This window comes from Arachis duranensis, chromosome 3, assembly GCF_000817695.3.
Source record: "Arachis duranensis cultivar V14167 chromosome 3, aradu.V14167.gnm2.J7QH, whole genome shotgun sequence".
Classification (NCBI taxonomy): Eukaryota; Viridiplantae; Streptophyta; class Magnoliopsida; order Fabales; family Fabaceae; genus Arachis; species Arachis duranensis.
In genome coordinates this window covers 122,212,091-122,220,705 of record NC_029774.3, presented here as the reverse complement: position 1 = coordinate 122,220,705, position 8,615 = coordinate 122,212,091, and positions in this window count along the sequence as shown.

Below are 8,615 nucleotides of genomic sequence, written 5' to 3'. Positions count from 1 at the left end.
TTTATATAATTTAATTTATTTTTAATATATATTTTATATTTGTAACTATAATTATAAAATAATATAAGACCTGAGGCAATGCATGTTAATTACAATTGTAAATAATGAAAAATGAGCTGACACTCAATCATCATGTGATGACAACATATTTTACGGTACCAAAAAGATTTACATGGGGACAAAGTTTGGTGGGGTTAAGATCAAGAATTGAATAGGTTTAAATATGGGTTGTGGGGCAAGCCATACCAAACTCAATTGAACTCTTGTCCTCCTAGTGAGAAATAAAGAAAAAATCTTCCCATAGTATTCTTTTCATATCTGGTTTATCTAGATCTCTACGAAAATTAAAATAATTAGCTAAAAAATGTTTTGCTATTCCATTTCTATTACTACTCTACCTGTCTATTTAGTAAGAGTTGTCACATGCTATTTTGATTGTGGTATTGTATCTAAGGTTAGTTGGTAAGCATTTGTTATACAAATTTTAGATTAATAGTCTTAAAATTTTGTTAACAAAATTGATTAGTTTAAATAATCAATAATGAAATAACAATACTAAATTGGTCCAGTATTACATAAATTACTATACATTAATTATAACTTTTCTAATTAGAATAACTACTAAAGCAACACAGGATTTGGATTATCATATTGTATGGAAGTTTCGCTCAAGAACTTATTTCTACTCATCTACAGTCCCAACCCCTTTCTGGTGTTGTAGACATGTAACTAATACAGACACTTGGGTCAAAATAGAACCAAAACTTTTCAACCTTTTGTTTTGTATACCAGCCATAATGCAACAATTGAACCGAACATGATGAGCCAAAGAGTATATCTTATTTCAAAAAAGCCAACAATCTTGCATTGTGTGTTTAAATGTTTGAATTTTGATTTATGCAATATATATATATAGAGAGGTTTTTTTATATGTATATATAAAAACTACATATAATGCATGTTAGGCAACACTTAAAATGGATAGCAGCCAGGACTAGGATGGAAGGGGCCTTAATAACATTTTGTACTCTGATCTCTTTTAGTTTTCCATTTTTTTATTCTTAAATGGTATAGAGGATCCTCCAATATGGACTTTTGCAAACCGAGTTTCTCTATTGTGCATTCAATTTTCTAAAAATTTCTTTCTCTGATTCGCTTTGAGTTCATCATTTTTGTCGGTACACATTAATTAAAAGCCAAGCAACTTGTACTTAGGTCAGTTGGTTGTGAGAATATGTTGACCAAAAAATTAAAAAGCAACCTTTATCACTCTTAGTGCAATTTATACATGGTACGGGAAATAAATTATATATAATATATATAAAGCTTCGGAAAAATGAATTTTAACCATATTAACTATTCATATAAACCAACTGATTCAACAACGAACGTATGATGAAATAACTGTAGTGTAATTAGACAAAATTAAAGTGCAGTTTGATCTTTTATTTGAACCTTAATAATTAGTAAAAAGTTGCATTGATAACGAATTCCTCTCATCAAGGCCTCAAAGTCTAGGGACGTATCTGAGGTAATCTCACCAAACCAACTTAAATGTCTGTAGTTACATCTAGTCTTCTACTAATCGTTACTACGTCAAATGAATAAGCCATATGAAACAAAAAGGAAAATGATTAACATGTTTTAAATAATCGAAAATGTCTGTTTAAAAAAATTAGTTAAAATTTGTCTTATTTAATATTCATTAATTATTATTAGAATTAGTAAATATTAAATAAGATCAATTTAATTTTTTTTTGTCTTTCTAGTATTATCATAAATAATATATATATATATCGGATGGAGTAAATAATTGAATTAGTGACTTCAATAATTAAGATTACTTTTTAGGAGTTTATCTTTAAAATTTTCACTAATAATTAATTTATCATATACTTTTAAGAGACATATTAGATCAATTCTTTTACTAAGTTTAGTTAATTATCTGACCTGGGAAGAATAAAAGGTATGAAAGCTGAAGGTAAAAACACATATACTTAAAAGTAAAATTGGTGGGTATCACTAATTTTATTGAAAATCATTTATTAAGCATGAACTCCAGGAAAAATATTAAAATATTGTGTTAAATTTGTGTCTCCATGTGAATTTATCATATATATAAAGTAGGAGAGAGACATTGACAAGATGGCATAATTCAACAAATCAACTAAAATTACCAACCATAAACATGCACCATAATCAAACTTGGGTGGCATAGAGTCTTATAGCCTGGACCAAACCTCAACCTAACATTTCAGACTCCTTTAACGTTCACCTCTTTATTTAGCGATGAATGTAGTATGTGTCTTCAATCTCTTCTTGTTCTGCTTCATGCTTACCAAGTGAAGATTATCATGCAAGTACAAAGATCCTGCTAGACTTTTTTTTTTAAATTATCAAACTATGCTATTTTCTAATTTCATTTAATTCAATAGAGTGAATTTTCACACTACCAAAACATACATATTTTATTTATGGTAAATTTTACCCAATTTTCTGTAAAATAAAAGATAAATTATTCTACTTTATGACATGTCTAATAATTGTTGAATAAAATAATTTAATTTATTGCGGTTAATATTAATTCTTAATTTAACTTAAATTATGATAATCTAACTAGCTAATTAACCAAGATATAACTTATTTTGGAATTTATAAAAAATTACTAAAAAAATGATATTTTGTAATTTTAACCATAATAAAAAAATTAAAAAATAAAATAAATAAATAAAATTTTTAGTGCCTCTTTGAAGTTGAAAATCAATAACAGTTCTGTTTATATCATTCTATCTTAAGACCAAGAAAAAGTATTACTACACTCTCTATATTATATGATTTATCGTTCAATATTATTAACTATCTTTTTCATATGTTTATATTTATCAATCATTCCTTAGATTCACTTCTTCACCAAATACCTACCATATATACAAAGAAAAAATTGATCACTCTAGTCTCTTTTTCATTTTTTTTTAACTTCTTTGATTCTTCTGCAATATTATATATGTACATGTAATCTTTTCTCTCTCTAATTTATTAAAAGAGAGTTTTAGAAAATTTTGATGTTTAATAATTTTTAAAATTCACAAAAAAATTATATGATAATTAATCAATTAATTAGGTAATCAAAATTTAGATTAAATTAAAATTAAAATTAATCATAATAAATTAATCAATTTTATTCAATAATCATTAAATATATTATAAAAGATAACTTATCTTTTATTTTAGAAAGAATTGAATAAATTTTACCTTTATGAATTTACTTCCAATTAAAACAACTGATCATATTTCAAGTCCTTGCTATCTTTCAATTCTAATTCATAGAAACCATAAAGTATTTTTGAAGTTATATTGCCGGAGAGTTTCACAACCTATCAGCAAGAACGACGTGTATGTATTAGTGAATGACAAATTCATCAAATGTGGATTCTGACCTATTCATAGCAATAATAGTGACAAGCAAACACGAGTAACCGCATTATATATATATATATCTAAATATTTAGTTTTTAATATTATCAACCTAAAAATATTATTTTAGTTTTTAATATTTAAATTAATTTTTAATGTTTTAAATATTTTTCTACTTAATTTCTTTTTATAAAAAATTCTTGAAATTTATCAATTAAAAATGGGTGTCAAATCTCAAAATGATGGTGCAATTTTTTGGTTTTGTACTTTGAATAAGCTTGGCGAGTAATTGAGCCGATTTTTCCTTCGGATTAGTGAGACCGCCACTATTACTTTTTCGGTGGATTGAAATAACAATGAATATATGATTATCGATAAGATTCAATTTATGTAACATATCTTTGGCAGCCGCTGCCAACACGATCTTCCTTTAATAATGCTGTCCAAATCCAACTTCTACTAATGGTTAGAAGAACGTTTCTTTCTTATCCACAAGTAATTAAATTCATCTCAATAACCCCCACATCTTTCACTATTAAAAACTAGTTATTATAAATAAATATTTCTAACAGATTTTATCCCACAGACAAAATTTTAGAGAAATTTTTTATCAAAAAAAAAATTAGCATAAATTACAAATAAAAAAAATCCATTGATAATTCTATCGAAAAAATTAATTTTTTTCGTAAAAAATAATTACAGACGAAAAATATGGCTGTAATTAAATGGACAAAACGCTGCACTTTTATTAAATTATTACAGACGAAAAATTCACTGTAATTTAAAATTTTCTATCGGAAATATTAACTTAAACCTAAACTCTACTTCTATCTCCTCGAGCTCTACAGTCCACACTCCAAACGAGTTTCACAGTCATCTTCCTCTTCATTCACATTCCAAATCTTTCTCCTCAGCGCTGCATTCTTCCATCACTGCTGTTCCATCACCATAGTCATCCATCGCATTCTTCCATCATCAATGCCTTTGAGACTTCCATCACTCTCGTCGTCGTCAATCATCACTCTCGTTAAACCTAACTCTACTTTTATGAGTATAAACTTTAATCCTCCTTCAGTGACTTTTTCTTCTCTTCAAACCCAACATTGATGGTAAGTATTTGAATTTGTTACTATATTTTCTTCCAGTTAGTTTAGTTGCTGCTTGATTTTATTTTCGATTTGGGATTAAGCTAGCGTTTGCTTTTAATTTTGTAATTTATTTGGTTGATGTGATGAATTTTTTATTTAATCAAAACATTTTGAATGATGCATGTAAACTGTTTGATAAAAAGCTTCAGAAACGGGATATTGATTTGGAATGACACATTTGGCAATGGTGTTTTGGTAGTACGTATACCCTTCCTTACTCACATCATTTTTTAATTTTTTTTCTCTTATGTCACTTTGCAGGATTGGCATTTGACAAGTCTGGAAGACGTTTAGGCCGTGGTGGAAGGTAAGTTTTTTTATATTTTTTCATTTGTATAAATTAAATAATGTAGATCTGTTTCTATGTCATATAAAATCTTTGTTGTAAAGAAATACCTAATTTAAGTAGATTAGTTATTCTGGTATGCTTTATGTTACTAACCATTCCCAAACCCAAAACCATGATTTTGTGAGTCAAATTATAATAAAGTCTTAATCATTGAGAAGAAGACTCTTCAATTTAGTTAAAGGGTTAAAGTGATTCTGATACAGTGGTTTTAGTTTTTAAAACTTGCAAAGAGAGAGAGAGGGTACTTTTTCTTCTTCTTATTCTTCTCCTTCATTTCCTTTTAAGTTTTTTGGTTCCAAAGAGTCTCAACTATCACCTTCTTCTGCGATTTTTGGTTCTATATTTTTTTCTCAGTCATCTAAGGTCAATGAATTTTTTCATTTTTTTTCATTCTTATTTATTTAATTCATTTTGTTTCTATCTTTCTGTATTTCATACTTAGGTTGATGATGATTTTTCTTATGTAACAGATTTTCTTTTACTTTTGCATTTGCTCTTTGATTTTGTTTTTGTTGTTTCTGCAACATAGTTTCAAAGAACAAAAATAAACATTTAATTTGTACGTGAAGATGAATTAAATTCAGTTAGCTTTTTCAAATTCTTTGAATCATCGTAATAAAATTTTCATTGCATATATTTAGAATCATATTAATAAGCATCTCTTAGTATTTTTTATTTTATTTATTTATTTATTTGTGTTGAGTCAGATATTAAGTAAATAATTTCTGAGTCATATTAATAAGTTTTATTTATTTTTTTATTTAGTTACTATGATATATTTTTGAAGAATTACAAAGATCTTGTAAATACACGGAATTGGATTCAATCATTACTTGGTAAGCATTTATTCCTCCTAAGATGACATATTTTTCTTCGAACCAAATCAAGTCTACATTAATATTTATCTTTATCAAATAATGTGGATTTTGAATCTGCAGTTGCTCTGTCATATTCGGAATAAATACTAGATGGGAGTTTATGGGGTTCGGAACAAATTTTTTTACTAATTTAATATTATGTAATTGAATATACTTATAAATAAAATTATTTTACATTATATATTGAATTCATCTTATTTTTTCTGATAGATTAATTAGCATTATATATATTATGAAGAATGATTTTATTAATATAGTGTTTCTTTTCCTTATCTATTTATTAGAACGAAGAGAAAGCAAGGGATTAGGAGGGTGTAAATTAATCTTTATTTAAGAGCTTCAGCAGTGAATGGTACAACCGTTTTTTGACATAGTTTCTCACAAATTTCTTAATCCTTGAATTTATGTATAAATTTTGTTCAAATTTTAACTTGTTTTTCTTTAGTTAATCTTATTTGAGGTCCAAATAGTGGTAGATTATGCAAAATATCAACAAAAAGCATTTTTTAAATTTTAAATTTTTAACTTACGAATAAAATTTATGCAAAACTAAACTCATTTTAGTTGAGCTGCTACCACAAATATGGTTTTAGATTTTGAGATTTTTACATACTCACTCACTTTATTACTAAGGTTTATTTACTTTTATCTCTTCTCTATCTATCTATCTACGGTGGCCATCAACAAGTATCTATATACCAACCCCACTTATTTATCTTAAACTCCTTCTAGTCGTTGCAAAGGCCTTAAGACAAGTAGCCGAAGGAAAAGCTTCTGCTCAAGCTAAGGCCGCTGAATAAAAACAAAAATTTGAGTTGGAGAAGGTGCGAAATCTGCAGTTTGATTCTACAGATTCTTATAATTAAATAATGTAAGTTTCACTTTTTGTGTACATATTTCCTGTTCTATAATAATTAATATTGTGAAAGAAACAATAAATTTTTTTCATCTACTTGAACAGCAAAATCAATTTTATTTGTTTACTTGAAATTATTTGTTTACTTGAGTTATTTTAATGTAAAACAGAATATTATATTGATATAAGATTTTGGATTTATTTAAATATATATATATATAGTTCTAAGTCAGAAGCTTGGACCACAAGAAGAATGGAATTCAAGCATATGTATATATAAGCTAAGACATAGTATAAATAAGACTAGTTTATATTATAAATTTATAATAATATATTCTCAATTTTATTCTTATCTAAAAGGGTTTTATTTTTCTAAAACACATATTAATTATTGATTCAAAATAGAAACACATCAATTATTGAGTGTCTATCTGATTTGCAGGTTGTTAATTTTAGGAGCTCTCATCAGAACTTGAACGTGAACTTTATTTTGCAGGTGGTGGACGAAATTGTGATCACTACAACTTCGCACAACTAACCAACAAGTGTACTGGGTCGTCCAAGTAATAAACCTTACGCGAGTAAGGGTCGATCCCACAGAGATTGTTGGTATGAAGCAAGCTATGGTCACCTTGTAAATCTTAGTCAGGTAAACTCAAATGGGTATGGTGATAAACGCATATAACATAAAGATAAAGATAGAGATACTTATGTAATTCATTGGTAGGAATTTCAGATAAGCGTATGAAGATTCAGTTCCTTCCGTCTCTCTGCTTTCCTACTGTCTTCATCCAATCCTTCTTACTCCTTTCCATGGCAAGCTGTATGCAAGGGTTTCACCGTTGTCAGTGGCTACCTCCCATCCTCTCAGTGGAAATGTTCAACGCACCCTGTCACGGCACGGCTATCCATCTGTCGATTCTCAATCAGGTCGGAATAGAATCCAGTGATTCTTTTGCGTCTGTCACTAACGCCCAGCCCTCAGGAGTTTGAAGCTCGTCACAGTCATTCAATCATTGAATCTTACTCAGAATACCACAGACAAGGTTTAGACCTTCCAGATTCTCTTGAATGTCGCCATTAGTTCTAGCTTATACCACGAAGATTTCGGTTAAAGAATCCAAGAGATAAACATTAGAGCCTTGTTTGCTTGTAGAACAGAAGTGGTTGTCAGTCACTTGTTCATAAGTGAGAATGATGATGAGCGTCACATAATCATCACATTCATCATGTTCTTGGGTACAAATGAATATCTTGGAACAAGAACAAGCAGAATTGAATAGAAGAACAATAGTAATTGCATTAATACTCGAGGTACAGCAGAGCTCCACACCTTAATCTATGGTGTGTAGAAACTCCACCGTTGAAAATACATAAGTGATAGTGTGATCATTGGCTTCGGCCCCAGAGAGGGAACCAGAAGAACCAAGATCGATCCTCAGATCTAAAAATGATCAAAAGATGAAAATACAATAGTAAAAGGTCCTATATATAGAGAACTAGTAGCCTAGGGTTTACAAAGATGAGTAAATGACATAAAAATCCACTTCCGGGCCCACTTGGTGTGTGCTTGGGCTGAGCAATGAAGCATTTTCGTGCAGAGACTTCTTTTGGAGTTAAACACCAGCTTTTATGCCAGTTTGGGCGTTTAACTCTCTTTTTGGTGCCAGTTCCAGCGTTTAACGCTGGGATTTCTGTTGGTGACTTTGAACGCCGGTTTGGGCCATCAAATCTTGGGCAAAGTATGGACTATCATATATTGCTGGAAAGCCCAGGATGTCTACTTTTCAACGCCGTTGAGAGCGCGCCAATTGGGCTTCTGTAGCTCCAGAAAATCCACTTCGAGTGCAAGGAGGTCAGAATCCAACAGCATCTGCAATCCTTTTTATTCTCTGAATCAGATTTTTGCTCAGGTCCCTCAATTTCAGCCAGAAAATACCTAAAATCACAGAAAAACACACAAACTCATA